The following is a 19,584-nucleotide window of genomic DNA, read 5'->3' as shown; positions in this document are numbered from 1 at the left end:
AACAGCAATATCGCACAATAACTTTAAAATGAGCATATCTTTATAATTTCCGATACATAGTTCCACGAGCTGGAGATAAAAAGTTTTTTTTTTCCCCGCAGAGTGTTGCCATTGCTCGCTTTGAAATCCTTGAGCTTGTTAATCAAAAATTCGTTAAAGGTTTAGAAAATAGGAAATCGATCATAAAACAAATTCCAAATTTCAAATTTGGTCTTCCACATGCCCATATTCGTAGGAGAATGACGTGATTCGAAATTCGATGGTTCTATGTATCGTTGATTTATCACAATGCGAGAAATGTACATACATTTATGCATATTTTTCATTATTTAATTTCTTCAAATATAATGCAGGATTCTAACATTTGGTGGCAACAGTTTGAAAAGTGAACCAACGCAAAATCGCAAAACGAAAACAATAGTCCTTCAGGGACAAAACCGCTTTGGACTAAAAAATGAAAAAAAAAAAAAAAAAAAGGAGAGCTTCTTACTTCATAAGCTATCAATCAGCATATTCTGCTTAGCAATAAAAATACGGCTTTTAGAGTTTTTGTGTACCTAAACATGCAAACTTATCATTGCATATTCTTTATTTTTCAATCAATTTATGACTTATAAAAGCTTTTTACTTATCACAATACTAACTTTTTATTTGTATACTTGTAATTCAATTTGCCATTGAAGTATGTGTTTTTATAAACTTTCAATGTGTTGTCAAATGAATAGATTTCACCGTTTGGCAAACATTTCCTAGTAAACAATTTCCCTGATACTGTACTTTACTACTTTTTATATTTTATGAATGCGGAAAAAATTAATTGGTTTTTCAGAGTGTGAAGGTAATACACCCTTTGTAAGAGTAGGATTCATTTATTTTTCCTAGTTTTATTTTATTGATTATGCATTTTGTTTTCTGGCTTATAAAAGGCCATGTTTTTAAGAAAATGAAACATTTTATGGCGGCTTTGTAAATGTGCTGTGAATAAAATAGATTGCCCTAGAGCAAAACCGCCAGTCTTTCAGCCTTCATTAAGCAGCACCATATTTCTATCCTTTATTGATATGCATTAAGAACAGAACTGGTTTTAATAATGCGAGAGAGGAAATTTAAGAGACATAAACAAAGTTCTGAATGTTATTCAAGTAAACTTCGTAAAAACGGAACAAATAAAAATATTTGCGGCAAAAATTTCCAGCTATGTTCTCTTAAATCTTTCAGAAAATATTTTGTAAAATAATGTAATGTAAAAAAATTGCTTTAAGTAAATGGAAATTCAGATACTTATTCGACTTTAGTAAACTGGCAACTCACGAAAGAGACTTTTCTGAATTGATTTGGTTTGGTTTCTTTAATTACGGCAAACCTTGGAAAGGAAATATGCCTATCACGAAGATATGATGCCTTCGTGGAGGACTTTCTATGCGAAATTGGCTCATATACATGTTACAGATGCAGATGGGTAAAATCACGAAAACGCTCATGCAGCCATTCCCGTTCACCTGGAATCGAATTTAAGTCTGAACCAGTGTTCAGGGACCTTATCGTTCGACCGCCAGTGGACCTTATTTTTTCGGAATATAACCACTGTTCTAAGAAAGAAGAGAAAGCGAGCTGGTAAGTAATTACTTAAGGTTCAGAATTGTCCCTTTTGCAACAGAACACTGTTCTTTTATTTTTATTATTGTAAAAGGAATGGCTGTTTACTTATATTATACCAAGATTTGCATTTACATTCTGCTTAACAATAAAATTTCATATTTCGCAAAGGGAAAATGCTATGAATTATTTAATTCTCATCGCTCTGTAATTTCAACATGACTCGAAATCCGCCCGGATATATATCGCTTATATCGGCCGAGTTGGTTTAATGGTTGATAGGCAGTCTTTATATCCAGGATAAGAGCAAGGTTTTGAGAAGAAATATTTATTTGTGTCACATACTGCTACCTTTGCGTTTGCAGCATTGGTCTACTAACCCTGGTACAACCTGCGCACAGTGTTGCCAGAAAATGTTTAGCTAAAAATTAGCAAAAGCAGACTCAAAAAATCGCAAATGACATCAGAGATCACATTGGCTTTGTGACGTCATAGCTACGCATGCTCACATGTCCTCTGACGTCATTACAAATTTACTGTCGATTGGTTCCGTAAGTTATAGACTGTATTCGATTCTTAGCCGTTTTAATTACGTATCTTTACGAAAATTTTAAAACTATATTGCTCGTTTTCAATTATTTAAATATCCATTTCCTTTTTATTTAATTCTTATTTAACTTAGGTTCTATTTTGAAATTAATTGGTGAATATCCATTCTTAAGAGATTCCTCACGTTTAGATTGTTAGCGCTTTTGTACTACATTTTTTTCAGTTGGTGAGTGAGTGAGTGAGTGCACCGCTATGATGGCTTCCGACCACGGACATGAACCAAACGGAATTATATACCATCACGGCGGGGAAGACTCCAGAGTAACAAGGTTGAATATTATAAACTAATAACAGTTTTTACATATTGTTAACTGCAAGGCACTAAGCGTTATTCTGGTTATCTGCTTTAAGTTCTGAACTTTTGAAACATTATAATATTATCCACGGTTGTTTCTGCTTAGGCAGTGTCCTGAGATTTTCTCTATTTTATCAAGGGCTATTCTGTTTTTGAGTGTGTTAGTCGTCCACATTGCCCAGGCACAGTCCGCTGGTTTCTTCAAGTGCCAGGTTCTTGTATGTACACAATGGAAGTAATAATGGTTTCCTTAATTGTGAACATTTTAATTGAGGAATGTTTTTCAGGGAGTTTTCCCGTTCTGCCTGGTGGGTTTATTTCAGATTCTGCTTACTAAAGAAAGCCTTGTTCTTTCACTGTTAAATTTACTTGTGTTGTTATGTAGAAAAATGCCGTTGCTTTGATTTTCAAGTCATTTCCATTGCTTAGTTCTTAGTTTGAGTACCCAATATATGTTACATTTTTCTCTGTTTGGGTACTCAATATCTTGGGTACTGGTATGTTTCATTTCTTTCTCTGTTTGGGTATCCTATATATGTTTCATTTCTTTATTTGTTTGAGTGCCCAATATATGTTACATTTCTTTCTCTTTTGTTTGGGTACCTTTTATATATGTTTCATTACTTTCTTTGTTTGAGTACCTTCGGTACCCAATATACGTTACCTTTCTTTCTCCGTTTGGGTACCTAATATCTTGGGTACTGGTATGTTTAATTTCTTTCTCTGTTTGGGTACCCTATATACGAGGGTAAGTTGAAAAATAAGTTCCCCCTGTCGACTGTTGTCAGAGTTGTGTATAAAAGTTAAAAAAATAGAACGAGACATTAAAGATATGACATACCTTTATTTTTCCACATAGGTACCAAGTACATTGAGACATTTGTCATATCGCTTGATAAGCTTCAAAAAGCCCTCCAGGAAAAAATCAGGGCTTTGCATATGGAAGAGCGTTGAACGGCTTTTTTCACTTCAATATTGCTTCCATAGCGCCTTCCCCCGAGATTTTTCTTCAAAGCCGGAAACAGATGGAAGTCGCTTGGTGCGAGATCAGGACTGTATGGCGGATGGTGTAGGCGCTCTCAACCAAGAGTTGCAATATGGTTTTGCGTTGCTGTCGCCGAATGTGGTCTGGCATTGTCATCCAACATCAGAACGCCAAATGTGAGAAGGCAAGGCCGCTTTTTCCGAATCGCCTCTTTCAATTTCGACAGGGTGTCACATTAGCGCGTAGCATTGATGGTTCCAACCTCCAAAAAGTCAAGCAACAAAACTCCTTGGGCGTCCCAAAAAACTGTGAGGAGCACTTTACCTGCAGAGGGAGTTGTCTTGAACTTCTTTCGGACAGGTGATGACGGATGTTTCCACTCCATAGATGCGGCCTTCGATTCTGGCGTGAAATGGTGGACCCACGTTTCATCCCCCGTCACAATCCGAAAAAGAAAGTCATTGCCATCTTCATGGTAACGCACGAGATGTTCCAGGCTGACCCCCATGCGTTGTTCCTTGTGTGTCGAGGTCAATTGTCGGGGCACCCATCGTGCTGACACTTTTCTGTATCGAAGAATGTCGGGGATGATGTTCCGAGCTCGCTCATGTGAGATTCCAAGTTCTTCCGCTACTTCATCGATGGTGATACGCTGGTTCGCTCTAATCATGTCATTCACCTTCCTGACATTTGCATCTTCCTGACATTCCATCTGTTTCCGGCTTTTGAAGTCCATCACTGAATAACGTCCATCACTAACGATTCAGTGATGAACTAACGTCCATCACTGAATGTGCGACACCATCTCCTCACCATTTGCTTCGACATCACCTGGCCCATAGACTTTCACGAGGCGGTTATGAATTTCTGTTCCTGATATTCCACGTCCCCATTCATAGCGGATAACCGCTCTCACTTCCTCCTTTGACCACGAATTCAAAACGCACCTTCTCTCCATACCTACCGGGGCTCAAATGAGAGGCTGGTGTCCGCTTTGCGCAGGCACTGCAACAGCGCCATCTGCTAGATTTGCAGCGACCTCTACCCAATGGTGTATCGGTGACTTGCGAGTTTTCCTGCTGTGTCGCCTTTCGCCCATAGCCGTTCAACGCTTTTTCCATATGCAAAGCGTGAATTTTTCTTGGAGGACTTTTTGAAGCTTATCAAGCGATATGACAAATGTCTCAACGTACTCGTACGAGAATAATAAAATAAAGGTATGTCATATCTTTAATGTCTCATTCTATTTTTTGACTTTCATACACAACTCTGACCACAGTCGACAGCGGAAACTTATTTTTCAACTTACCCTCGTACAAAATTTCAACGTTCTGTAACTACTCATGTTTGAGTTATGGGAGATACATACGTAGGTACAGTCACCACGAACAATTCCCTTCAGAATTCATTTTAAATCAGTTTTATAATTTTTTTGGAGGAAAAGAGTCTTTTATTCTGTCCTTACGTACAGATGTCACGCAAAAACATCGTTAAATTGCATTCGATAGCGGTTAAAATGAATCTTTTCCTTGAATATGATAAACGAAATTTTTCGCGATTTCAATACTTCCTTTTTACTTCGTAGAAGGAAGTAAAAATACGCCCGTTTGGGCTCAATACAAAATCTGAGAGCTATCAATTTTTATATTGAAATTATCTAATATGTTCCAGGTATTTATATGTTGCTTTAAATCTTACTACGTTAGATTCAGAGTTATAATAATACGAATAAAATCTACAAGTCTAGAAGTTTTCGAAGCACAGAATAATGTAACAGATAAAGAAATCCAATTATGCTTCGGATATACTAACGCATACGAGAATCAAGACAAAGTAAAGAATTTTTCTTAAACAAATACAAATTCTCCAGTTATTCATAGTCTTTCCTTTTCGAGATCATATTTCTTAGTCTTGTACAGAAACGGAAGGCTTCATCAAGCTTGGTACTAGCTGCATACATAATACCACTTGAGTCATTAAAAAGCGATTAGCGGTTTTGGAAAACGTTCATGATAGTGAAAAACTAATCTGAAAATATTCAGCAAAACATTATTGTTTTTTATTATCTCCTGTCAACTATCTAAATATTCGGGACTATTCCGTTTTGAGGACAGTAAAATAATTGCAGCGAAAATGTATGCGCAAAAGCGCCAAATGTAGCAAACGCGCCCATTTAACAGCGCGCCAAATCTAGCGTAATTTCAGATTGCGTAAGTTTATATAGTTCTATATTTCTTAAGACTAACAATTTGGGAATTGCCCATGACGAAAAGTGTGCAATAGAATTTTGGGTAAAGTGCAGAATCAACCACTGCTTGACGCGTTTTTAAGAATTGTATATACTCGGTATCCATGTGACCTATTTTCACTTCAAAAATCCATCGACCTATTTTCACTTCAAAAAAAAATAATAAATAAATAAATAAATAAAAATCCAGCATTGCACAAAAATGGCACTGCGCACACGCTTCACTTTATCTATGTATATACATCGACCTATTTTCAATTAAAAAGTAAAAGAAAATCGACAAAAATCCAATTACTTTTACTCTTGTAAAAAGCGGCAAACAAATAAGTGGGAATTTTTTCCCTTTAACAGAGAATTTTTCCGCTTTAACAGAGAATTTTTTCAAAGAAAAGGCATCATTCATTATAGAAAATTATGTTTGAACAACCAACGAGATGAAATCATGCTTTAGCGATAACTCGGTTGCGAAATAGTGATGCAGGCATCCATTCAGGTATGTTTAGCAATTTTTATATAAATTATAATAATAAAAAAGTATTATATGAAATTAACCTCTCATCTAAATTAAAACATCAATCTTAAATAGTTATTTACTATACCACTTCCTTTCTTGTAATAGGGTTACCACAATTATTTTTGGCAGCACTGGCATCAACAATAGTTTGGCGATTTTTTACGGTTCTCAAAACCGAATAATACCGGAAACTTGTGTAAAAACTACTTATATATAAAATCACTTATATAAAAAGCAGTAATATATATAACTAAACTTTTACATACTTGTCACTTATATTCGTAACATAAAAGCCGTTTTATGTGGAATTAGAGTAATAATGATTATAAAGCTTTATTAAGTATTTAATCGGAGTGTGGCAAATATTTATTAATAGCTTGATGAAAATAATGTTTCCTACACTTGAAATGTAGCTTGAGAAGCAGAAATAAGGAATTCAGAATTTGGGCAGTTACTTATTACTTGAAGCAGATTGCACAGATTCTTTGACTCTGATTCATAACACTGCAAATTAACGCATACAATCCGAAATTCATCTATCAGCTCAACGTAACTTACATTCCAGTAGGCTCTGTGTCTACAGCTGTATTGATTCTCCTCCACTTAACGATGAAGGTGAGAACAGAGTAGAATTTAGGTTCATAGATTAGATGAACTTTGTATGCAAAGCGAGTAACTAGATCATTATATCATGTTGAGTCATTGGTGTTTCACAAACAAATTCCACATCTGGCATTAGTTTAAAATGATTGAGAGTTTACCGTATGTTATCACAAATAAAAGCCAAAAGAAAAAATGGCTAATCTCTGGAATATGATAACAGGTAGTTTGACGACATTTTGGTAAGGCGATAAAGGTTACTAGCTACGACTTTAGCAGTGTACATGGATAAAGTCAAGAGTGTGCGCAATGCCATTTTTGTGCAATTCTGGGATATTTTTTTAAGTGAAAATAGGTCGACGTGTACATGGATGATAACGTGTATGTGCAATTCTTAAAAATGCGGCAAGCAGTGGGAGATTGTGCACTTTCTCCCAATTTCGCACCTAATCTTCGTCATGATTAAGCACTTTTGTTCCATAAAAGTTCAAGCATAAGCGTAATTCGGCTAGCAGATTGTTGGAAAAAATGTTGAGTAAAAAAAAAAATTTCTTTACTTCGTGTAAACAAAATGGCGTCCAAAACAAAACGAGCAAGTTGCTGTAACAGGGTTGGTCGCCAAATTTCGCCAAAAAATCGCCAAGTTACCATAATCCGAAGATTAACCGGAAAAATTAGCTGACTTTTAATATTTTTCAATCCTGCTTAAACTACTTGAACTCGAGGTTTGGATTTTAACGCTTATTATTCAGACAAGCCTACATGTTTAGTGCAATTCATGTTTGCACATTAAAGTGAGTTTTTCTGTTAATTAAATCAGCTTGATGAAGCAGATGAGATCACATGATATTAGGAGATCCCACAGAAACCAGCTCTCTGTTCCAATTGAAATTGCATAGAATTATTTAAGGGGACTCATACACCTTAAAACCCATAAAATGTTCGAATAGGTGACTGTTGCAAGAATTGGGACAACTTATTTATTTTAAAAGCAATTACTACCAACTTTTTACAGCTGACTACATAATATAGCTGCTTTCTGAAATAGTCATCAGAAAGTTTGTGTTGCCACAAATATTTTTATAATTTAATCCGCTTTGTGACAACATTTTTCGTCGTGTTTCCAACTTACGCGCACAGTTTAAAATATTCCGTTTCATAATTTAATTCCATATTTAATATATAGCTTTTATAACATTTGGAAACTACCGTAAATCTGAAATTCTAAAAATTTCATGTTACATTTTTATTTTATTTTGAGTTGAGTTTATAAATGTATTTTATTAAAAAAATTTTTGAATGTTTTCGTCCATGAAATTTTTCAATATTAAAACATTCATCAGACTGCCCATATAAAATAGTGCCCATATAAAGAATTCCATCAAATTTCAAGTATGTTCCATTAGCCATTTTTAAAATATCATGCGCGCAAGGTGGAAACATGGCGAAATATTTTGTCACAAAGAGGATTAAATTACAAAAATATGTGTGGCAACACAAACTTTCTGGTTACTATTTTCCAAAGCAGCTATATTATGTAGTCAGCTGTAAAAAGTTGGAAGTAATTGTTTTTAAAATAAATAAAATATCCCAATTCTTGCAACAGTCACATATTCAAAGATCATGAGGGGTTTAAGGTGTATGGGTCCCCTTAATCTAGTATTCCCTAATACTATATGCTAAATTATTTTTCTCCTTCTAGCGCATTAATTATCACATCCTTTTAAAATAAAAGGATTTTTTAATGGTGCTTTATTAACCCAGAAAGACAATTTGCCCGGAAGGGCTATTAATTTCGTTTTGGCGTTTTGCATTGGGTAATTATAAACGGCGTTTCACTTTTCAAATTGCTGCCACCAAATATTAGAGCCCTGCGTTATATTTAAAGATGGTTATATAATGACGAATCTACATGAACGTAGGGGTAAGTTTCTCACACTGTGAAAATACAACGGTACCATCAAATTTTGAATAACGTATACTCCACGACTCGAATACGGGCATCTGAAAGCCCAAATTTCGGACTTGGAATTAGTTTTATTTGAGATTTCATATTTTGTGAAGTATTTTTGATTAACAAACTCAACGATTTCAAAGCGAGCAATGGCAACTCTGTACGAAAAAATAATAAAAAAAAATAACATTTTTATCTCTAGCCCTCGAGTCTATGAGAAATTCTAGAGATATACTGCTTTTAAAAATATTTTGTGACATTGCTTTTGAATTAAATTTCATGTGGTGTAAGTGGTAAAAATATGATGTTTGATTTGATCTTTGATAAATAAAGGTAACATAATAAACAATTAAAAGACGCCTCTTTGAGCGCAATATAAAATCTGAAAGCTTTCCTCTTTTTTTAAAAATTTTATTATCTATCCTGAATTATCATACTGAATCCAATTTCAAAAAGAACAACTGAAAGAAGACATATAAATAAGTTTTGCTTTTATTGAAAGCTATTTTATTCATCGTACAATAAATCTAGAATGAAAATAATTGGTATTCTGGATTAAATTTTAATAAACATTATAAGGAAATATAGGCTAATCTTTGGAATATAGTAACAGGTGACAGGTGACGGAGGACGCGGACGCCTGAAGTTTAACAGAGGTTAACAGGCATATGTCCCGCGTCCTTCCCTGGAGTTTATTTAATAGTTATAAGTGTGGATACATGGGCATACACGGGCAACTGTTTAACATCTGGCATTTGAAGTACATTTGAATTAACTTACAGCCACGGTAAAAAAAAAAAAAAAAATCAATAGGTTATAACAAAAGAAGAAAATTAAACACCTAAAAATGGTGTTCAATTTTCTTCTGCTCCTATGCAGTCAGAGATTAGATGGTAGAGCATTAGAGTGCATATGTCAGTGCAAGTAATGCATGTAAGCCCTATTACTCTGGTTGACAGAGTATATGGTAACAGGTAGTGACAGAGTGAATATGGTAACAGGTAGTTTGGCGACATTTTGGTAAGGCGATAAAGGTTACTAGCTAGGACTTTAGCAGTGTACATGGATGAAGTCAAGAGTGTGCGCAATGCCATTTTTGTGCAATTCTGGGATGTTTTTCTAAGTGAAATTAGGTCGACGTGTACATGGATACCGTGTATGTGCAATTCTTAAAAACTCGCCAAGCAGTGGGCGATTCTATCCCCTTCGAGCCGGGTAGCGAAAACGCGCGCTTATCGCGGAGGCCGGCAGTGTCTTCCGCGAGTGTCCCTCCAGGGCCGGGGGCTTTTTTGTTACTAAGCCTAAATCCATGAAATTTCCGAAGTATCAACGCATTGTTTAATAATGCTCTATAGAGTATTTAAACGGCTTATGCTTTATAGATATTTATATATATATACTTTAATTACCTTATTTCTTGTTTAAATGCATATTTTACAGATTTTATTTTAATTACTCACCATTTTATGACTTTTAATATTATACATTTGAAAACTAAATATATTACTTAAAATTCTCTTTTCGTATGAAAAATTTTAAAACAGGGATCTACACACAGTCCTACGTTACATTCCTTGAACTCGTAATAACTCATTTGCCGTTTTGGAGGATTTTTCCGGGAATGTGAACAAACGAAGCATCGTCGTCTCATTTTCTTATCAGTCTCTTCTGAACAAAGTTTTGGAAAATGTCCTTCAGTTAATCTTTCAGAATCAGTATCAGAATATCAGAATCAATATCTGAAATAATTTGCATCATTTCTGCTATCTCATGCTCTGTTAAACACTTTCGACGCTTCGACGCTTCGACATTGAAACGGTAAAAACAGAAAGAATTCACGTCTAACAAGATCTAATTATTTTCTAAAAACTGAGCTGTAAACCGAAATACTCAGCGCTTTAGCGCATGTAAAACTTCTACTTACAATAAACAACTACCACGTGCGAATAAAGTGCGATTTAAAGAGACGTCATAAATCACGCCATTCGGAAACATTTAGTTCCCCGTTTGTTTATATAATCAAAAACACGTGTATGTGAGTCATGCTTCTCTCATTTCGAGTAGAAGGTCTAATGTACATGTATCTGAAACCATATGGACATACAGTGCCATCTTGTGGCAGAAATTATAGTTTGAAAAACGTTCCAAAATACTGGCACAGATACGTGACAGTCGGTAGTAAACGCAACAATGCTCTGGCAGGCCTGCGTGTCGGCCGGTAGATAAGTGTGTTCGTTGCTGGCACGTATACGTGACAGTCGGCGCGAAGGGGCTATACTTCCTCCTAATTTCGCACCTAATCTTCGTCATGATTAAACACTTTTGTTCCATAAAAGTTCTAGCATAAGCGTAATTCGGCTCGCAGATTGTTTGGAAAAAAATGTTGAGTTAAAAAAAAAAGATTAACCGAAATATATCATGGTGACTGTCACCTACAGAGAATCTTCTGTGAAAGTGATATGAACTCTTAACTGTGTTCTTAATTCAGAAAATAAATAAACATCGTCAATGAATATCACAAATACTCATATGTTCTCTGTGGCGACCACTTCTATGTTATATCAAAATCACCTGGAAATTGTGAGAGAACTTTAAACAATTTGATCTTGAAGAACTATGATATACTTTTATCATAAATCTTAAATAATATATTAATATATGTTGCATTAAATGTTCTCTAAGTTTAACTTCTAACGAATTTCAGAATCACCTGGAATCTGTGGTAGAAGTTTAAGCAATTTGGTCTTAGGGAGTTAATTATATCCATAAAGGATTATATTCCTTATATATTATATATCTTAATGTATTAACTTATCTTACATGCATTAAAAGTATCTTGAATACAGAATATAAAATTTCACCTTACTTCGTAATCTTAGAAACGTACTAGAATTGCTTCGAAAAGTTTCCAGAATTGAACGAACGGAAATATGGCTTCAGAATATGGAAGCGTATGTACGTTGTTGTTATACACAATGCGATCTTCGGTAATTTTGTTGCTTTTCCTGGAATAAAAAGAATTCTTGTTTACCGTATGTTACGTAGCGTCGTCGAAATGCGATAAGGAATATCCGAAGCAACATGAGTAAATATTATCTAGCCAAGAAAAATATAATAATACTGGGAAATCACATATATCGCCTGGCACTTTACCTTAGTTCGATGTTTATTTGACTGGTTGATATCCGAATCTAAAAGCAACTCTGCAGAGATTCCGTCTGTTCACAATGATAAATCATCATCTTCACTGTTATAAGTTATATAAAAATGTTGAACAGGAATACCGCTATCTGATAAAATAGCCATCCAAAAGAATTGTTTAAAGATAATATTACTATTAACTGTTTAAAAAAAATTGCCAGAGACGTTTTGTATCTGTCGTAAAACGAAATAAATCGCTGTAGGAAAAGAATATAGTAAAAGGCATTTATTTTAAATTTCCTCTACAATGTTATATTTTCATAATATCAGATTTTCCCATATCATAAATATCAACAAAAATAAAATGCTATAAAGATCACAATTACTTAGCATTTACAGCTTATCATGAAATCTTCTTAAATGAGAGTTTTGCATTTTCAACGAAAAAAACAATAGTAATGTTCCTAAGGTGTTTTATCTAGAATTTCTTCTCCAGGATTATTTCTAAAGAAAACTAATATCTCATTTCTCGAAAAAACTACAATAGAAAAGTTTTGGAATTTTTGAGAAATCGCCTACGCAGATTTGTTAAATCTAATTTCAATATTTTCTTTTACAACCAAACATTACAGCTTTAACATTAAAAACTTTATTAACTCTTTACTAGTACATTACACATCTACCAATGCCTTTTGAAACGTTTAATTGTATTAGTATGTTAATGGCATGTAAGCTTACAAAATTCTCAATATATATATATATATATATATATATATATATTATAAAATCTCGAAATATAATTAAAATTTATTAAGTAGCTACGTTTCTTTCTTAACTTATTTAATTCGTTTCGCTGATAAATATCAAAAATAAACTTCAAATCTTCACGCTGAAATTGTAGACGTTGTCAACGACAGCATCTTAAATTTTACTTCTGAAGCTTTAATTAATAATTTGCTTTTTCAAGTTCTCCCCGAATCCAGAAATTTACGCAGCTTTTATGACAAACGACATAGTTTAAATTGAGAGGATGAGTTGTAACCGACGTAACTTGTAGTGAAAACTGTAGTTGCTGTCGCTGCCACCATCTTCTCCTGCTGATCGGTTTGGTTTTATTAGATTGCGGCAAAGCACTCGAGGGCTATTTGCCTTAAGGCAGTGATGCCTTCGTGGAGGACTTCCTAAAGGAAACTGGCTCGTATACACGTTACACATGGGGTAAACCCCGAAAACGCCCATGCAGCCAGCCCGTTCGAACCTCGGACCGAACTACCTGTGTTCAGCGACGTTACCGCTCGACGTTACCTGCCTTGCTGTAGAAGCTGGTGTTAGATTAAATTTGATTGCCGAACACTAGTTTGGTTTAGTTTCTGCGAGTATAGCAAAGCCTCCAAGGATATCTGCATAAGGGGATGGATGCCTTCATGCAGGACTTTTAACGGAAAATGACTCGTATATATATATATATATATATATATATATACATACAGTGGATGGACAAAAATATGGAAACACCTTGTGAAATGCATGTTTGAAAAGAAAGATTGATTTTAATGAAATATGTAGGTGGCGCTGGCGTTTTTGACTACTGACGCCACCTATACAACTTCGTAAATGTGCTAATCAGTTCAGTTGTTGTCGGAGTACTGTTATGTGATGTTGTCATTGCATTATGTCAGGTACTGTATCGAAGATTTATTCCGCATATTTGAAAAGCGGAAAAACATCATCTGCTAAATCACAGCGCGGACGAAAGTGTGTCCTGAGTGATCGTGACAGACGATCATTAAGGGCAATTGTGACGAAAAATAAGAAGACCACAGCTGCAAAAGTTACTGCTGAAATGAATGTTGTGTTACCGAACCCTGTGAGTATCAAAACAATTAGAAGGGAGCTTCATAAACAGGGAATTGCTGGCCGTGCTGCAATTGAGAAGCCACTCATCAGTGATGCTAATGCCCGTAACAGGAAAAGGTGGTGTTTAAGTCATAAAGCCTGGACTATAGAGCAGTGGAAGCGAGTAATATGGTCTGACGAGTCTTCTTTCACATTGTTTCCCACTTCCGGCCGAGTTTACGCCTGGAGAACGCCATCTCAAGCCTATAATACAGACTGCTTATTGCCAAGAGTGAAACATGGCGGGGGTTCTGTTATGGTTTGGGCAGCCATATCGTGGTTCTCTGCTAGCCCCATGATAACTGTGTCAGGGCACATGACTGCCAAGACTTATGTGAACATTTTAGCCGATCAAGTTCATTCCATGGTGCAAACTTCGTTCCCCGATGGTGATGGTGGGTGTCTTCCAAGACGACAAAGCCTCTGTTCACACAGCTCACATTGTCCAGGACTGGTTTTCTGAGCACGAGAATGAGTTGTCCCATCTCCCCTGGCCACCACAGTCACCAGACCTGAATATTATCGAACCTTTGTGGTCTACATTGGAACGGAAAGTGCGTTCTCGTTATCCACCGCCAACATCGTTATCTGAACTTGCCACCGTTTTGCAGAAAGAATGGTATAATATTCCCTTGGCAAACATGCAGGAGCTGTATTTATCCATTCTGAGAAGACTGCAAGCTGTTTTGGATGCCAACGGGTTTCCTACACCATATTAAGCAAAGAAACATGTTTTTTTAAAGGTTTTTCCATATTTTTGTCCAACCCCTGTATATACACGGGGAAAACTATTAAAACGCCCATGCAGCCAGCCTGTTCGCGGGATTCGAAACTCGGACCGAACTACCAGTGTTTCGCGACTATGCCGATGGCGGGCAACCGAACATATGTGACGGTTGTGTTAAGTGTACATTTTAATAGCGTTAGATTGATCAACCTAGTTACGAGTCGAAGAAGTGGCTGGCTGCATGCGCGTTTTCCCCATGTGAAACAAGTATATGAGCCAGTTTCCCTTAACTAGTTTCACGAAGCCCTCCCTCCCTTTAGGGAAAATATGCCCTCGTATGCTATGCCATAATCATATGCCAACGTAAGAATCGTAGCTTTTTTTTTTTTAATTGAAAATTTTAAATCCTTGTGCACCACATAGTATTACACAAGACTTACAGAGTTAAGTAAAAAAAAAAAAAAAACAAACAAACAAACAAATACAACAACACAACACAAAATAAAAAAAAACTTACAAATTCACGGATGACACGTAAGAATAAATTTACAAAAGAAAGAGAAAGCCATTTTATTTTGGACAAATACGTGAAGAGGGCGAGGAAATGTAATATTCACAGAGTTTAACCTAGAAATGAGTTCCTTTCGTCCTTCCTTAAGCTTTGAACAATAGAACAACAAATGTTCGACATTTTGCACTCCCCCGAAACTGCATGAACACAAGTCTGTACTATATAATCTAAATCTTTTCAGAAATGAATTGAATTTACCATGTTCAGTTAGAAATTGAGTAATTTCAAAATTGCAGAAAAAGTGTTCATTATTCAGTCTGTGAGGAATGGAAAGAAAATATAATTTAGTCAAAGAGGCAGTAGTAGTATTCCTGTATAGTTCATTCCACTTGAGTGAGTGAGTGAGTGAGTGCACCGCTATGATGGCTTCCGAGAACGGACATGAACCAAACGGAATTATCCCTACTTTTGTTCTTATAAAATGACTTGGGAAGTATCACTGGAGTAATTATTTGAAGATGTGTAGCTTGTTTTGCCAACCAATCAACCCTTTCATTTCCTAGATTGCCAGTGTGGCCACGTACATGAGAAAAGATAACATCAACACCTTTATTATTAAGGTCTTTAAGAAGTGCATGAGAAGTGACAATTAATTTATTATATGAGAAGATATTCCTTAGAGAATATAAGGATGAAAGAGAATCAGTGCGAAAGAATCGTAGCTTCCAGCTTAAAAAGAATCGTAGCTTCCAGCAGGAGTACTGGTCTTGTAGCCCTTTAAATTGCTGTGCATTTTGACCTCTAGTTGTAAGTCTAAAATTTTGCGTTTGTGTTACTTTAGATTATCTCGTAAGTGGCAAGAGTAGAAATTTAAGATGATGTAGGTGTCTGTGTCTTCTACAATGAGCTTTAAGCTAAAGGCGATAAATTTTCTTTGTAGTAAAGTTTGAGGGTGAATAGTTGGTGGTAGTACTTTTACTTGGCTAAATGCCGCCACTCAAATTGGGTAAAATCCTAGTATACGGTGCAGCCTTGGCGCGACTTTGAAAATTATCGCCAACACCAAAAATGATCCAAAGAACGTCTATATATATACTACACACTATATACTATGCGTGTATATATACTATATGCATAGTATATACTATGTTTAACTATATATTTTCTTTGAATGACCCGTTAACTACTCATGACCCGTTAACTACTCATATATACTATATGCATAGTATATACTATGTTTAACTACTCATGACCCGTTATGAATGACATATGCATAGTATATACTACGTTTAACTATATATTTTCTTTGAATGACCCGTTAACTACTCATGATCCGTTTCAATGACCCGTTAACTACTCATCGCAATGTCCCGTTTTTACTGCTCATCATAAAGTCGCCAAAAGTAGCCAAATCCCTTGTGCACCGAATACTAGGATTAAACCCTCAAATTGTAATTAGGTTAGCAAATAATAACACTTTTGCTTAAAGATCATTAAGCGCCTTAATCACATTTGTTAAGATATTAAACCTTTTTCCACATTTGACCGTGCTCATTTTATTTACGTTGTAATGAGAATTGTGTGTAAAGATTTCAGTACAAAGCTGGTTATTGAAGACCATTTATTTGATAAATAATGATTTTGCGATACCGTCGGAGTTATTTGCTATTTCTCAGGCACACATTCAACTTTCTTAGATAGCCATACCTATTTTTGAGAACCCACAGACCAAAAACACATTTTATGCTTCACATTTAAGTCTCATTTCGCACAAAGGAGCTGTTTAATCTTTTGAATTACGTTTCCAGAAATTCTAAATTTTGACCAGCAACTCCAAAACTGCACTTTTGCTCGCTCCCTTTAAAATGGGAATAGTAAAAAGAAATAATATTTTGCTTCTCCTTCAAGCAAAAGCTTTAAAATTCAACACATTAATGATTTAATCCGAGACCGTGATTTGAAATAACATTTACGGGATTATTGGCAGTTTAGCACCTTGCTTATTTCTACCACATATATTATGAATATACAGATAAAGAAATAGCCATTCAGATGAAATGCAGAGCAGAAACTAAATGACATGTTTTAGCTCTAAACAAAGTTAACCCTTAGCGCTTCGCACGTTTTTGTACCACTGCCTACCAGCAACTCTGGCACATTTTCGCAGGATCCGGTGTTTTTGAATTCAGCATCCAGAATATCTGCATAAATCTCTTTCTTGTAAATATTTCACCAAAGAAAGGTAGGTGACTATTCTCTTTAACTGACCAATAATCCTGCATATTTGCCATATTGATAATAACTCCAATAAAAGCCCAAAATTCATCCTCTTCCGCCGCACACCACGTTTTCCAAATAGAATTACTATATATTTCTTTATTCTTTAGAACATTTTCTGCGTAATATTGGTTTCTTTTATAATTTCATTTACCAGTTTGTTTGTGAAAAATAATTTGAATATTGTGTCGGCTGTACAATATTTGTAGGAATTTGTGGTTCAATGACCTTTGGCGATACACTAAAATGTATTCTATCCGGAATATCTAATTCTTCCGTGACATCGCGCCATTCATCTAAGTCTTCTGGCGATTTTTCGCTTTCACTTTCAATAACTACCATTCGTCGTCTCTTTGGTAGTATAATTTCGGGACCAACACTTGAAGTGCCAGAATTATAATCAACATTGTCTTCCACAATATCTTCTAACAATGAAAAATCAAACACGTCTTCACTATCACTCAACTCTATATTCTCATCATAATCATTATTTTTCTCCATGTTGCTAACCATAAAATGGGTCAAATAATGTTTTAATCGTAACAGTAGCGAGACTGAGCACGTTTTGACTACAGATAACAATTGCCAAAGCCCACGATTCCGTAACATCTTAAGCCTAATCATGCTAAAAACATTGGGCTTCGCAGCGGAGCCTAAGGAGTTACAGAACAGATGACGGACGGCTCCGTAGCAGAGCCAACGGAGAACTAAGGGTTAAACTGGTAATACTTATGTTTTGTTGAATATTTGTTTGGCTTAAGACTGGAAGATCCTTCAAATTTTTTTGCTACTTTTTTTTTATCTGTAACGCTGAACAGAAACATGAAAAAGCAACCCCTTGCAAAAACATATTGTTACTACTACTTACAAAACTATCTTTTTCATTCTCACCTCTGGAATAGATAATTCTTAACGTTTTTAATGAAATTGAATAATACTTAAATATCATTGGTGCGAAAAGTAAAAAGGTACTGACTAGTAAGTAAAATACTAATATACTTATGTAACGTGAAGGCCGAATTTAATTCTTTTTTGTTTCATGATTAAAAAAATTGCGGTACTGATCTGTTTATCAGGAGCGGATTCAGAAATGTATGAATGTAAGCACGTGTGTATGTATATATGTGCATATGTATTTATATGTATTACACACATACATTTATGCTTACGTATATATATGCATACATACATCTACTCATACATGTATACATACATACATTTCTGAATCCGATAGCAGGACAGTACCAAATTTGCCTTGAAGTTAAAAGTAGTTATTTCAACTTAATAGAAAGAATATTTAGTTAATCTTTGGATTATGGTAACGTGGCGATTTTTGGCGAAAATTTGACCACCAACCCTGCTAGAGCAACCTGCTAGTTTTTGTTTGGACGCCATTTTGTTTTCACAAAGTAAAGTGTTTTTTTTTTTTTTTTTTTTTTTTTCTGTTACTCAACATTTTTTTTCCTACAATCTGCTAACCGAATTATGCTTATGCTACAACTTTTATGAAACAAAAGTGCTTAATCATGACTTAAATTAGGTGCGAAATTGGGAGAAAGTGCAGAATCGCAAACTGCTTGCGTTTCTAAGAATTGCACATACACGGTATCATCCATGTACACGTCGACCTATTTTCACTTAAAAAAACATCCCAGAATTGCACAAAAATGGCATTGCGCACACTCTTGACTTTATCCATGTACACTTCTAAAGTTGTAGCTAGTAACCCTTATCGCCTTACCAAGATGTCGCCAAACTACCTGTTACCATATTCCAAAGATTAGCCGAATATTTTTGCTATAATTTTCTGGCAAAACCTATTTAAGAAAATCTCGTTTATCAGGAAAAGTAGATAAACATTTTCTTGAAATATTTAGCGACTTTTCTTGAAGTGTTAAAATAGAGATTTAACAAAATATTAAAAGTTTAAAATATATTCTAATAAAGTGATCCATAACATTATTCGGTACTACTTTGTTATAGCGGGTGACCAAACATATTCGTCGATTTTAGATTTACGCCAAGATCGATTTTTACCAAGCTCGTAAATTGCGAACATAAAAATAAACCACACAATACATGATGATAACAATAATACTCACATATCGCTTCCTAAGAATCCTTATTCTTCTTATTATTTTGTCAGATGTAATTGTTCCAATCAACTGCAGCACTTTCGCACATATTAAGCTGTTACACAATTTCATGGACGTCATGTCCTCTGCCCAAGA

The 19,584-nt window shown here is 35.2% G+C and overlaps 1 protein-coding gene and 1 long non-coding RNA gene across 10 annotated transcripts in view; one reads left to right on the top strand and one right to left on the bottom strand.

The window, feature by feature from the left end:
* The window catches only part of LOC146996594 (uncharacterized), a 269,877-nt gene that overhangs the window by 104,225 nt on the left and 146,068 nt on the right, over positions 1–19,584 (bottom strand). For 6 of the 9 annotated variants that reach the window (XR_015042288.1, XR_015042289.1, XR_015042292.1 and 3 more), the window contains one exon: positions 11,668–11,806. The exons of the other annotated variants lie outside the window; for them this stretch is intronic. This is a non-coding gene — a long non-coding RNA (uncharacterized LOC146996594). The remainder of the gene's footprint in view (positions 1–11,667; positions 11,807–19,584) is intronic. 9 annotated transcript variants of the gene reach the window in all.
* The window catches only part of LOC146996596 (uncharacterized), a 315,837-nt gene that overhangs the window by 264,674 nt on the left and 31,579 nt on the right, over positions 1–19,584 (top strand). The window lies entirely within an intron of this gene.

This window comes from Stegodyphus dumicola, chromosome 7 (genome assembly GCF_044657685.1).
Source record: "Stegodyphus dumicola isolate Sdum_Otavi_A_Nest chromosome 7, ASM4465768v1".
Classification (NCBI taxonomy): Eukaryota; Metazoa; Arthropoda; class Arachnida; order Araneae; family Eresidae; genus Stegodyphus; species Stegodyphus dumicola.
Note: the sequence above shows the minus strand (reverse complement) of the source record. Positions and strands in the feature narration are given on the sequence as shown.